The sequence below is a fragment of the Gallus gallus genome, chromosome Z (assembly GCF_016699485.2).
Source record: "Gallus gallus isolate bGalGal1 chromosome Z, bGalGal1.mat.broiler.GRCg7b, whole genome shotgun sequence".
Taxonomy (NCBI): Eukaryota; Metazoa; Chordata; class Aves; order Galliformes; family Phasianidae; genus Gallus; species Gallus gallus.
In genome coordinates this window covers 65425156-65440396 of record NC_052572.1, presented here as the reverse complement: position 1 = coordinate 65440396, position 15241 = coordinate 65425156, and positions in this window count along the sequence as shown.

The following is a 15241-nucleotide window of genomic DNA, read 5'->3' as shown; positions in this document are numbered from 1 at the left end:
TCTTCTTGATCTTCCACAAACACTTCAGCACTTCAAGAAACACTTCTATTGTGCTAATAATGGCATTAAGAACACTGAAGTAATTAACCATCTGCCTCATCCTTTTATCCTTTTATCCATCTCCAGTCTCTTTCCAAATTATAGAACCATAGTGGTTGAAAGGTACCTCTGGGGATCATCATGTCCAAGCCTCCGGCAGACAAAGGCCTAAGCAAAGATCATCTGGCCACACCACAACATACAGCTCCAGCCAGTATCAGATGTGAGACCAGTTCCTCCAAAGCAGGAAAGTTCTTTCCATAGGTGAAACAAAGCCAAGAGATAAAAAAGTCATAGAACCGTAGAATGGCTTGGGTTGGAAGGTACCATGCAGATCATTTAGTTCCAACTCAACTGCTGTGAGCAGGAACACCTTCCACTAGATCAGTCTGCCCAAGGCCTCAACCAGCTTGACCTTGAACCCTGGGGACACAGTTCGTCACCAGTCTCCACTTGGACGTAGAGACACTGACCACAACCTCTACTGCCCTGATAGTAAGGAGGCCAGAGGGGGCACAAGGAACTGAGAGAAAGCAGAACAAGGACAGCAGACCACAAGTGGACAAAAAGATATTCCATAGCATTTGACATAATCATAAAAAAAAAAAAAAAAAAAAAAAAAAGTTACAAAATCAGGGGGAATTGGCCAGGAAGCAGCTAAGGCTGGGCATCTGTTGGTAAGTTGTGAGCAGTTTTGCAGCTCATTTTTTTTTGTGAACACGTATTATTATCATTACTATTATTATTTTCCTTTTTCTTTTTTATCTTAGTGGGAAGTTTTCATCTCAGCCCACAAGCTCTACTTTGTAGGTTTTTTTTTCCTCTCTCCTTCATCTCAGTGAGCAGTGTGGAGGAATGAGTGACTGTGTGATCCTTAGCTACCTGCCAGCTTAAATCACAACACGGTACTTCAAAAACTGTTGCAGGATGGTTCTTCTCCCTGGAGTATAGTCCCTTGGGGACAACATTCCCAAGGGCTGCTGTTCCTGCAAAACCTCCTACTCCACCATGGCACTCTCCATGGTCTGCAGTGTGGGTAAGTTCTCCAACATGGTCTTTCATGCGCTGGAGAGCGGACTACCTGCTTTATCATGGTCTTCTGCACAGGCTGCAGGAGAACCTCTGCTCCAGTGGCTGAAGCACATCCTCACTCTTCTTCTTTACTGACCATTGTGTTGGCAGGGCTGGTTCACATTTATCTCACTCTTCTCTCTCATAGCTGCTGTACTTTTTCTTATGTTATCACAGAGACGCTCACTGCTGGACTCATCTCTGGCCAGATTTGGGTCTGTTTCAGAGCCACCTGGAAGTAATTCCATCCATCAGTGACACTCCCTGGTCTTTTCTCACAGAGGGCATCCTGCAGCCCCACTGCTACCAAAACCTTGCCACATAAGCCCAGTGCACCTTGAAAGAAAACGTGGTGACGTACACCAGCTTCTGGTAGCATGTCTCTGCTGCTGAACTGTTTCTCCTGGCCAGTACAGCTTTGCAGGATGGCTAATGAAAATATCTTGGATTTTTATTATGTCCTTTCCTTGGTGGAAGTGATTTCTGTTTAAGTTCTTGTACAGTAACTGCTTGCCCTTGCTTGTGAATGAGCGAGAGCAGACATATCATGGAGAATGTGAGCATATGACAAATGTTGGAATGTTGTTGCTTTTCCAGGGAAGTTAATATTCTGTGAGACTCGCTGATTGGTTTGAGTTACTTTGCTTGTAGAACATCTGCCTCACAAGCTTTGCTTTGGCAGTCTGTAAAATGGCAAATGTTCTTCAGATACCTTCACTCAATTTCAAAGCCATTGGCTCTTTTCCTGAGAAGTTAGTATTGCACTGATGCTTACTCTGTTCTTCAATCCTCCTCAACTTGAAAGCTGTTTCTACAGAGGGAAGGAATTCCTGCTGAGCAGATACGCTTTTCAAAACCTCCTACCTCAGTCCATTATAATTATGACACCCACAATGGAGTTATGAAGAAATATTAATGTTTTCAAGGCTCTTTAGTGATGAAAAATTTTTTATATTTATTAACTGCTGTCACATTAGAAGATTTATTTGTGATAAATTTAGCACTGAGAGTGACAGGAGTACAGGCTGCAATCAAGAGATGTTTGGTTGGATGGGTAAGGCCATGGTCTGTGTTTCAAGAGAAGAACTTTGTCAGAAAAAAACCCCACCAACCCGAAGTGAGAAGAACACCTGAGAGAACAGCTCTGGGTGGCTTGATAAAAAACTCTTCTGAGCATGAAGAAACTGATAGCTAATGCTGCATTAATTACGTTAGTTGTATTGTTTATAGAGTCTGCACAGTGGAAAAACAGTAGACTGAAATAGCTCAGAAAATCAAAATAATGCCACAAAAAATTAAACCTCCAGTACCTCTGAGGTGAGCATTGACTGAACTCAGCCACACAACTCTGGCAGAACTGTGTATTCCCAGAGCTGTGACTGCTGAGCAACAGCAGCTGGTATGGATTTGTGAGTGTCGCTTCAGGGATTGTTCCTGGGGAGGAACTGTTTACAGCATGCACTGTATGGTTACCTCCATCCCCCATAACCACTCCAGTCCGGCAGGTTGGAACCTTTAGGAAAAAATTCTGTGATCAGCCCTTGGTTGTATTCTGGAAACTACGCCCGTGCTTTTGATTTTCCAGCTGATGTTTTTCAGTGTCTGGTCTGGCCTTAAGAAAGCAGTCTCAAAAACTGCAGCCTTGGCTTGAAAGAAACATGGAATTCCGACTGTTGATCTTCCTGCCACCTTTTGCACAGTATATGCAAAGAGGTTCTTGAGTTATTTGCAAATGAATCTACTTCTGTTTTTCCCCACGCTCGCCTCCCCCCAGTCCCTCTCCTTTGATTTGAGACCAGTGCACCTGCATTTTCAGGTCAGGGAAGGAAGAACTGTCTGTGCTTATGGACTATGGATGTGAACACCCCTTACAGCAGGCACTGTGCTGCAGTTAGGATTTCAGTGCCGTGGAGTGACGCTGTAGGAAATGTATGTCCTTTGGGTTCACCCCCACATTTTCCACACTGCCTCTCCAGCCCGTGGTACACATTGCCATAAATTGTACCTGATGTAACAAAGAGCTGAAAGAGGTGAGAATGAGGAAGGTGGAAAGGTTCATTTTGTTAATGTACTGAATGATGAATCTACAATAGTTTAGCCCTCATAGAAGAGAATAATCACATTTCCAGAGAATGTCTTAGTGGTTTCAGTTTAAAATCAATAGATCTGTGTGAATCAAGTTATCAGTGAGTGAATTTGTTCTGTGACCTAATTAAGAAACCTACCTCATTATCTGATAAATCCAGGAGAAGAAGTTTATTTTCATCAGTCCATAGATTACCTTTTCATTTTTCCTGTAGTACCTGTTCTACAGTAAAGATTTTAGAGTGTTCAGTTTGAATGTAATTAAAATATTAGTGCATTTCATGTACTCTATTTAGTCTCAGAGCAAAGCGATAAGACTGCACAGCAGAATACCTTTTAAATAAAGGGCCCTATTTCCAAGTGTGCTGAAAACTTGGCAGAAATTAGAGTTCCCCAATGTGAGCAGATGGAGGCTTAGCTCTTTTGAAAACACACTCATGAAGGCTTAAATATCAGATTAATGTGCTTATAGGCAGCAGATAACCACTGGATATCTCCTTATGCATATAGATGAAAATACACTGTAGTGACGTTTACAAACCCACAGATGCACTGCAGGTTTTCCTGAGTTGTTTTCAAGAAGAGAAGTCTAACATATATAAATCTGTAATTTTGCATTCTTTTTTTCTTTTTCTTTTCTTTTTCTCTTTTCCTTTTCTCTTTTCCTTTTTCATTTTCTTTTTCAAGGAATTGTTTTTGTTTTGTTTTGTTTGTTTGTTTGTTTGTTTTTTAATCAAGAAAACGGCTTCCTTCTGCTTATTGCTTTTCCTTTCTCTCCTTTGCAATCATCATGGTGTTAAATTTTATTCTTTGTAACAACCAAAATTGTTAACTAGTCCAAACTATGATTACTACAAAGCCTTAACATAAAGACATGATCTCTGCAGTAATTATATGCAGTTAATTTTTGATGCCTTTATTTGATGCATTATTTTAAAAATACTTATGCAAAGTTTACTGGGAGAATCGCCTCATTTAAAATCCTGGATTAATGCACCCCGAAGTGTGGTTTACTGTCTTGGCTGTCAGGGCACACTGCTGACGACTCGTGTTAAGCCTGCTGTTTACCAGCAGATCGCAGGTCACTTTCTGCAGAACTGCTCTCCAGTCACTCATAGCATGAACCAGTTTATCTTGCAGTTGGAATGTTTGTCTGCTTGGATACTGCGAGGGACAGTATCTAAGGTCTTATTAAAATCCAGAAAATTACATCTCCTGTCTTCCCTTCATCCACTAAGGAGTGACCTTACTGTAGAAAGAGATCAAATTCCTGAGGCAGGATTTTCCCTTCATGAACCCATTCTGAATATGCTTTTATGACTTAAATTACTTTCAGTGTCCCTAGGGACAGTCTTCTCTATAGCATTTCCAGAGAATGAAGTTACATTAATAGGCCTATTATTTCCAAGGACTTCTCTTGTATCCTTCTTGTAAGTGATGATAACACTTGCTAGCTTTCAGTTAGTGGGGGCCTTCTCAGACTCCCCATACTCTCATTAAGTTTCTGGGAGAGGTCCAGCTATAACATCCACTGACTCCTTCAGTACTGTGCTTGAATCCCATCAAGCCACATGGACTTAAGAATATAAAGCCAATACAACTGTTTTCTTACAACTTTCATAGTCACAAATGTAAAATCTCTGCTCCCCCAGTCACAGTTTTACAACTTAAAAGAGTGGACAACTTCAACATGTATCAGTTCAGTGTAAGTAGGGCTGCTACCCTGGACTTTAGGAGAGCTGACTTTGACCTTGTCAAAGACCTACTTGGAAGTATTCCATGAGCTAGAATCTTAGAAGGTAAGGGGGCCTACGAGAGCTGGTTGACACTTAAACAACACTTCTGAGCTCAAGGTTGATGCATCCCTAAAAGTAAAAATTAAAGCAAAGGTGACAGAAGGACTGTGTGGATGAACAAGGATCTCATGGATAAACTAAAAGGAAAGAAAAAGATCCATGAAATGTGGAAAAAGGACCTGTCCACCTCGGAAGAATACAGGAACATTCCCAGGCCCTGTAGGGGTGCAACAAGGAAGGCTAAGGCCCTCTTGGAATTAAACCTTGCAAAGGAAGTAAAGGATTGCAAGGAAGGTTTTTTAAGCATGTCAACAGTAAAAGGAAGATTAGGGAAAATGTGGGTCCCCTATTAAATGAGGTGGGTCCCGGATAACAGGAGATGTTGAGAAGGTGGAGATTCTGAATGTCTTCTCTGCTTCAGTCTTTAATACTAAGACTAGCCCTTGGGAAACCCAGGCCCTGGAGGTAAGAGGAAGTCGAGGGAAGGGAAGATGTTTACCTGTGCAACTTATTGTAGGGTACCTGCTTTAGCAGGGGGGTTGGACTTGATCTCTTGAGGTCCCTTCTAACTCCTGCAATTCCGTGATTCTGTTTCCATCTCTCATTACTGACCTACTTTAAAAAGTCTTTTCTGTTGTCAGACGTGACACTGACAATTATCAACTCAGGTTGAGCTTTGACTTTTTTTTGTTTTATCCTTACAGATGCCAGCTGCATCTCTGTATTTGCTCTCTGAAGATTGATCTTGCTTCCAAAAGTCATATATTTTCTTTTCTCTGCCCTAGTTCAAACAGGAGTTTGCAGTTTAGCCAAGCCAATCATCTTTTGCACTACTTGCTTGGTAGCACAGTGGGATTACCTGCTTCTAGGCTTCTAAATGGTGGCTCTTTAATAATGTCCAGCTCTCATGGAACCCTAAATCCTCTCAAATTTATTTCCACAGGATACTATTAGCTAATTACAGAGTAGCTTACAGTTTGCTCTCTTAATATTTCTTAAAATTAGGCCCAACTATGAACTGGTTTCTTCCAGTTTCTTCCTACCTTTCTTCATAATAACTATAACAAATAAAATGAAGTGGGAGTATAGCAGAATTATTAAGGAAATGGTAAGGAGGTGGCAGTAAATTTTTCAGATATTTATTAATAAGCTCTTTTGTGGTGTCCATTACCATAGAAACAGAATATCTCATGCAATCATGCCCTTGTTCTTCACTTTTCTAAAGATTGAGAGAAGGGAACTGAGAAGCATGGATTAAAAGACTAAAAATTCAAGTTCAGAGCTGTATTTCTGTACCAGCTGTAGTACCGTATTAGAATGTGCATAGTACTAGAATTTAGATCTCAGTAGTCCCAGTCCATTCTTTAAGCAAGACTCATCTATCCATTTACTGAAAGATGAAGTGACTAAGTAATTATTCATCAAATATATCATAATAATGGTTCGAATTCTTCAATACCTTTCTCGCTTGATTCACATAAATCAGGTAAAATGAAGAGGCAATTTTTGCTATTTGAGAAATTTTGAGGTAGTATTTTAATAAACTTTTCTCAGAGATCTAAATTAGGAGAAAATAGTGTTTTCTAACCCTGAGCTGAGAAAACAACATATAGAACTGTAAGAGATTATTCTTTTGCATCATTGTCTCAAAGCTTGCTGAGGTACACAGATGAACAAGTCCAAGTAAGTCCTGACCAAGGATTGGGAAATCCTTTGTCTGAAGGGACAACAGATGGACAAGACCAGGGGCAACAAGAGAGAGATAAGCTGCAGCTCAATGGCCAGGAAACAGTCTTTTGTGTGGACTTACCTCAACGGAGATAGCCATCTCAAGGGCTGCTCACATGACTCTTACCCAAACACCCAGGGATGTCATGTAGGCAGGGAAGAAGGAGGATAAAAGAGGGACGAACAACCATGAAATTAGGTTTCTGACTACAGATTCCTTAGGAAGAAAGTTTTCTAACTACCTATTCCTCATGAAGAGAAGTTTCTGACAACAGATTCCTCATGACCTGAGATCTGCATGCTGAAGAAGAACAAGAAGAAGGTTTCTGACCACATGAGAAGCCTCACGACCTGCCTCTACCTCCTGGACTTGCTCTGTGCTCTTGCTCTGCTTGCTGCCTAAGGCCAGCCTCTCTGCTGCTGCCCTCTCCCGAGGTGTCTGCCATCAGATCCCTCACTACAAAAGGCCTGCATGCTGATGGACTCTCCAGGGCCTGCTACCGGAGACCTGCTTCTTCCACCCGGACTTCTTCCTAGACATACTCGGTACCTGCACCTTCTTCCTGCCCAAGACCAGCCATGCTGCTGCTGCTCTCCCCCTGTGCTTTTGCCCGGACCATTGGAATGTTGTGCAACGGGACTACTGCTGGATCCTGGTGGTGAGTATCCCCACTTTATGCAATTCTTGCTTCTTTCTATCTTTTCTATCGCCCGCCTTCCCTTCCCTATCACCCTAAATCATCCATCCTCCCTTTCCCCATGTCCCTTATTAAGATTTATAATAAACTGGTAGGACCAACATCTGGACTGTTGTTTCTTAGTCTCATGCCAGGTATACATATTTCAAAGAGCCTCCTCTCCCTCCTATAAATTGGAGCAAGACAAGAACAGATAAAATTAAGCAAAATCACAGAGGAATAAGTATGGTGCAAATATTCTCACAAACTAAGTATCTTTGCTCAAGATAAAAGTCAACCAATCTAATTTTGTTGGGAAAACTCAATATTTTGTGGAGTTAATTAATATTACAGATTTCAGCAGCTTCTGCCTTCATTTGCATTATGTTTCCAACCAGGCCAATGACTGGCTTTCCCCTTCTGTTTGAGCAGTGAGGTTGAGCAAGGAAAAATATTTTGTGCGTTAGCTTTCCAACATTGACCAGATGAGACCTGAATTAGTTCTAGAGTGTCTTGCCCTCGTAATTTGCTTAATAACAATTCCAATTCAATGAGATAAACCTCAGCCTAAGGCCTTCTTTTTCAGCAAAGTTTCTCTTCAGCTTTATTCTAAGGCTTCCCTCTGTTCTGCTGTCACTGGGCAAAGCAAGCTGTACTGTGTGTAAATTAGAGTCCTTAATGGCTCCCTGTACCATTTCCATTAAACTGACATCAGTACTTATTACAACGGTTACATTATTATTACCATTTACCTTTGCACTTCAATCTTCATTTAAACAGATTAAATTAACAGAAATATTGTCACATTAGTTTCCTTCCTTACTCATGAATAAAGGCATTAAAACCATCCGTGCAAACAGACTAACTTGAATATCTGAGCAAAACTTGACTGGGATGAGCAAACCTGGCGAGTTGGATACCAAGATCTGCTGTTGGTAGCCTCACAGCTTGACCCACCACCCAGCAAAGCTCTGCTTCACCTTCTAGCCTCACAGATATGCTCAGCGGGAGTCCAGACATGAGCCAATCTGGGCTGGACTCTGCTGGCACCTGAGTGTATGCAGTGAGGGCTGCACAGTTACAGCCTACTGATTGGGTGACATCACTGAGGGCCCTTGTCCCAGGCTTCAGGGGATGACTTATGGAACCAAAGTGGAGATTCATCTTAAAGTAGGATGCCATCCAAATGGCAACCATCATGCTTGTAGCTGGGAAATTATTTTGAGGGGTATGAGACATGAGCTTACTCTCTCACTTCCTACTCCCCTGTATCCCACAGAGCTTTGTACATTTCTCCAAAGAGAACCCAAAAAGTTTTTATTCTATTTTATTCTGTTTATTCTATGCTTAATTCTTACTCTGTTCTCTTAGAAATTTTGTATTTAATTAAACAAAATGTGAAGTGGGGACCTGAATATGGATAACCCATTTGTGGAATTGTGAGCTTTCAGCTTATTCAGTCACCCCTTGGCTACCAGTATCAAATATTCACAGCTGATCCTTGGTGTGAAGATAGATAGCACTTGAAATGTCAAGGCACTGCATGAGATAGAAGTGCCAGACTCCATTGCTTTTTTATTTCTTCATCTGCATCTGTACGTGGCCATGAGCAGGGTCAGAGGTGCAGAGAACTGGGGCACATGTGCAATTAGGGTGCCAGGGTCCAGGCAGCATGACAGTAAAACTGATGAGGCTCAGTTCCAGGGAGGAGCAGAAAAGCAGCACATTGTTTTGTTTTCCCCCAAAGACTCTCTGTATCTGTTGTAGTTTCCATGGAAATAAATTGGAGGCATTACTTTTGGAATGGCCTATATACCTTGAATAGGCATTTTCCATGTATGTACCAAATGATGATCCACTACAGCCATTGCTACCATCTCTTTTAATCTTTTTTTCCAGTCTTTCTACCCATTCCTTCTGAAATTCTGACCATCACTTAGAAAGTGAGGATGCAGCCCTATAAACTAAGAATCTTCACAGCTCTAAAAAAACGCATTTCCATTTTCTTGCTTCTTCAGTGTTACAGTACAGTATAAGCAGTATAATTACTTCTATCCTGATAACCTTATCATGGCTTCTGGCAAACTTCTCAAAGGTAGCACAGCAGCCAATAACTAGCCTAGTGGAACTAACAAATGAATCTTTCTACTTATTTCACTTAATGTTGCTGTGGCAAGGAGCTCTACATAATGTCCAATTCATCTTTTCCATGATCTTTATAACTCACAGAAGTCAAGCTTCTCCATATCTATCCCAAATTCTCACAAATGAGAATGTCTCCAGGTTATGCCTTAAGTTCTCCTTATTCAGTTCCCAGAGATAAGTCACAGAACACTTCTCTGCAACAACTAAAACGCTGACATGTCATCAATGCTATCATTATTACATATCCAAAACACAGCACCATATGAACTACTGGGAAGAAATTTCTTTCTATCCTGACCCATACCAGAACAAATGAAAATATTTGGAAAACTTCTGATATTTGGTGTACTTGGTTGGAAGATCACAGCCAGAGGGTTATGATCCACTGCTCTATGTCCACATGGAGGCTGGTAACAAGCAGTGTCCCCCAAGGGTCTGTTTTGGGTACAGTACTCTTTAAGATTTTTATCAGTGACACAGATGATGGGATTGAATGCACTCTCAGCAAGTTTGCTGATGACACCAAGCTGAGCGGTGCAGTTGATGCAGCAAAAGGAAGGGATGCTGTCCAGAGGGACCTTGATAAACTCAAAAGGTGGGCCCTTGTGAGCCTAATGAGGTTCAACAAAGCAAAGTACAAGGTTTTTGCACTTGGGTCATGGAAATCCCAGATATGAATACAAACTGTGAGAAGAACTCGAGACTAGCCCTGCTGGGAAAGATTTAGGGATCCTGGTTGATGACAAACTTAACATGAGCCAGCAGTGTGCACTTGCAGCCCAGAAGGCCACTGGTATCCTGGGTTCCATCAGAAGAGCGGTGGTTAGCAGGGACAGGGAGGTGGTTGTTCCCCTCTATTCTGTCACTGTGAGGCCCCAGCTGGAGTACTGCATCCAAGTTTGGGGCCTCCCACACAGGAAAGATTTGAAGCTGTTGGAGAGGGCCCACAGGAGGGCCACAAAGATGATCAGAAGACTGGAGCACCTCTCCTATAAAGACAGACTGAAAGAACTGGGCTTGTTCAGCCTGCAAAAGAGAAGGGCTGCAGGGAGACCTCAATGAGGCCTTCTGATATCTAAAGAGAGTGTATGAACATGAAGGAAATCAACTTTTTATGCCAGTAAGTATTGATAGTTCAAGGGGAAATGGTTTTAAACTAAAGGAGGGGAGATTTAGATTAGATGCCAGGGGGAAGTTCTTTACTGAGAGAGTGGTGAGGTGCTGGAACAGGCTGCCCAGAGAGGCTGTGGATGCCCCACCACTGGAGGTGTTCAGGGTGTGGTTGGATGGGACACTGAGCAGTCTGATCTAGTACTTGATCCAGCAGATTGCAATCATGCCTATGGCAGGGCAGTTGGAGCTTGATGATCCTTGAGATCCCTTCCAACCCAGGCCATTCTATGCTTCTATGATTCTATGTTTAGGCTCTCACATCTTAATGCAGTAGCACTGGAAAAATTTACACCTCAAATTCAAGAGACTTTTCATTTCTAGATTTCTAGTGTGGAAGAACTGGTTCTGAAGAGTAAGCAGTGACTGAGATCAAGTCTCCCTCCCCCCCCCCCCCCCTTTTTTTTTTTAATTCACAGTATGTGACAGTGAAGTCACATTATCAATTTATCAATCCTGCTGGTACATTCTTTGTTAATGAATTAAAATTATGATCTTATTTATCCATTAAAAAATCTTAGAAAAGAACAAGATTTTAGAAACCTCTTTTTCTTCATTGATGGAAATTTGATTTACTTAGCCCTTACTAGGAGGCAATGTAATTTCTAACCTTTGCTCAAATAAACCTAACAGCAAAATAGATCTCTCTGCTGCTGAACACCTAAAGCCACATTAGTATCTGTCATGTATGCTCATGCGAGATATATGTTTCTTGTTCAGCAATATTATATTCATTTCTTTTTACTACAGGCCCTATCTGTTATATTCTCTGTGGATATTGTATCTACTTCACACGTAATTTCAGTAAATTCCCTCAAATTGGTCAACTCCAGCCTCTCTATTAATAAGAAATGAAGAATTTTGCTTTATAAAGTGATTTCTCAAGATTTAGTAGTGACTGGAGCCAAAGCTATTACTGTCTCTTTCAGTAGTATTCTTCAAGAACCATAAACCTATATTGGAACAATTTTATTTGTTTGGAACACAGAGATACAATTTAGGATCACGTTTCCTGTGAACCTTGCTTATTTGCTACAACATTTAGCGTCTGCTCAGAATAGTGGAAAACAAATTGGCACTGAGTCAGGGTTTGTAGGCATTGATTTTACACAGTATTCCTCTACCCTGCAGGGTGCAGTGATCTCTCTTTAAGCCTATGCAAATAGAGCATGTATTTTACCATACATTGGCATTTGACCACCTCTGTGTGGACAAAGATTTTTTGTTCAAGGGAACATCTTGTGTTGTAAATGGAGGACATTTCTCTTTGCTTCAGCTAGGGCCTGATAATGTCTGGCATTTTTATCTTTTCCATTTGAAAATGAAATTCATTTTGTACTTAAGAGATTTAAATGCATAAAGATTTGAGAAATCTCTGGAATTTCAGATTTCAGATAGATATTCATTGAATTCTACAGGGGGTAAGCTCATGGATACTTCACTGAATGCTTCTTGTGCTTTAATAAGAAGTTTTCTGATAATTTTGAGTTCTTTACGCATATATCCCAGAAGACGCAGATATGTTGCATTTGTACACAAGGGTTTGACAGCAGCCAGCAGGAGGGGCAATAGAGTTGGCTTCTGTGAGAAAAGATGGGAAGCAGCTTCCACATAAGGTAAGGATCAAGTCAGATCAGCTCCAAAATGAACGCACTGCAGGCCGAAGCTGAGCACATCAGCAATGCTGATGATGCCCCTGTGGTAACGTGTTCTAGTTTCAGCTGAGATGGACATAGTTTTATTCATAGTAGCTGTACAGTGCTATGTTTTAGAATGTTGATAACACACCAGTATTTTTAGTTGTTGCTGAGCAGTACTTATACAGTAGGTCAGGGTCTTTCCTGCTTCTTGTTCTGCTCTGCCATTGAAAAGCTTTTTGGGCCCCTTTTGTGAGCTCCTGGAACATGTGCAGAGGAGGGCAACAAACCTGGTGAGGGGTCTGGAGCACAGGCCTTACGAGGAGTGGCTGAAGGAGCTGGGATTGTTCAGTCTGGAGAAGAGGAGGCTCAGGGGAGACATTATTGCTCTCTACAACTACCTGAAGGGAGGTTGTGTTGAGATGGAAGTTGGCCTCTGCTCCAGGATAACAGCAATGGAATGAGAGGTCAAGTTGCACCAGGGAGATTCAGGTTGGATATTAGGAAAAAATTCTTCTCTGAAAGAGTGGTCAGGCACTGAAACAGGCTGCCCAGGGGGCTGGTGGAGTTACCATTCATGGAGGTGTTCAAGAAATGTTTAGATGTTGCACTAAAGGACATGGTATAGTGGGGAAATATGAATGAATATAGTGGACAGATATGGTTAGCCCACAACGTGGACATCATATCACTGTTATATTTGCACTTTTTCTCACTTTTTCATCACAAAATGAGTAGCTCTAAGTGTGGCACTGACATGAGAGGAGAAACTGAGTGAATAGAATCAGATAACAGGGACTTGCCAAACTTTCTGTGTTCTATTTTGACGCTTCTGCAAATTTGTACTCCAAATGTGAAAGTGAAACACCGAGTTCCTTTTGAGTGCTATGGTCAACAACACTTTCTGATGCTCTTCTTCAGTTTATACTACAAGAAGTAACAAGACAAGTAGTAGATCACTGCTTAAAATGCAACCACTAAGTTGTTCTGCATTCTGAAGAATGAGTGCTTGGAGGTTCTCAGGGTTATGAATCCTAAAATACGCCACTGAGGAATCTCATTGCTCCTCCTCCAGTGATCAATCTAAGTATAATATCCCGAGAAACTTTTCAAAGTTCTTTTGTAAGACTATTTTCTTACCACTGTTATGATAAATTCCTTCTCCTGCCTTAGGTATGGTAGGAGAGAGAAAAGCTACAGGCAACGTCTTGTCAGTATCCAACAGAAATCTCAATGGAATATGTGTGAAGGAGCCAAAATGAAAGGTTGGTTTGTGCTCATTTTTACATATTACTTCATTGTGATCAGGAAGATGTTTCAGTAAAAAATGAGGCATTTCACAAACTGGAAAGCTTGCAGCTCCGGGTAAAGGAGGCTGAGGCAAGTGGTGACATCTGAATACATGTACACCATCAAGAAAATGAGTGGCTTACAGATTTGTGGTGCGAATTTTTACATTTCAGGAAGAAGAAAAGGGCATGGAAATTGAGTTTCCTATTTTTCACCACTAGAGTAATGATAATGATAAGAAAATGTAGCAATGACTGAAAGACAGATATATCTATTAAATATTTGCCAGTATCTGGGAAGATGGTGAGTGTTCTGAAGGTTGCATTGACCGTTTGCTGGAAGGATGATGTATGGTGGAAGATGGCAGCAAGCTGTAAAGGTAAATGACAAATGCTAGGAATGCCTAATGGTGAGGAACAGTTATTGCAATGGAGCGTTGCGAAGTGTCACCAAGATAAGAAATGCTGGCACCACCTGGTAAATGGCAACTTAATTTAGACTTCACTATCTACCAGGACTGAAAGCAGATCCCAAGACTGTAAAGTAATGATACTGAAGGGCAAGAGAAGAAAACTGACTTTCTAAGTGCCACACTGCTAAACTTGAGAAAAGGACGCTTAAATCTTTATACTACAGGAACTGTTTATATTTTGTTATTCATCTGCCTTGTTGGTGAGTTTTTTTCCTTCAGACTGATCAACTTGGCAAGCAATGCTTTACTAGTATTTCTAAGTGGGAAGAAAAATACCATCAGTAAATGCCATCAGGTTTATTTTATATTTCATGTTTCCAGATAGGCTTTCAAAACAAGGTCGTAAGGGTGATACTGTACCTGTAGTCCAGCTCCTGGCAGAAAGTAACACAAATAAAGAATATTTAGTATTAGGGGAATGGTAAGAAAGTTCCTGTAAGAACAAAGAAAGATGATACTTCTCAAAGCAAATATTTTTCAAACAAAATAAATAACACTGAAGTATCATATCACCTGCTTGACATTTGCAATTGGCCAGTGAAGCAAATAGGCAGATAAGAAATCTTCTGCAAAGAATGGTTGAAGCCGATCCACAGATATGTTTGCAAAGTTGTCCCTTAGCGTGACAGAAACTCTAAAGAAGATGTCACTTACCTTCTTGTTAGGATAAAGTGAAGATCTAACACTTTTCAGAATTTACCACTTGTCAAAAAGAAGCCAAGCTAAAGCCCCACTAAAGGAATGACCAAATCTAAAAGAAACACATTCTGCAATTTTCTGGTTCTCCCTATCTCCCCAGAATTTATTCTTTAACTTCTTTTCATTCAATCACAAAATTGAAAGAATGCAGAGGGGAGGGGAGATTTGTTCGTTTATCTCTGTTGACAATAGACGTACTAACAGTGGAGAGAAAATCTGATTTAATTGGAATACTAAATGTTCAGTTCTCAAAATACATACTTGTGTAAATGTGGGTTGTTTTTTCTGTTTTCTTTTTTTTTTCCTGATTTGCATCAGAACCATCCACTCTGAATTAAGACAACTGTCTTTTAAAATTGTTTTTATTATTATTATTATTTCTATTTGCATTTCTAGCATTGCTAAAATAATCTAGTCACTGTGATTCACGCC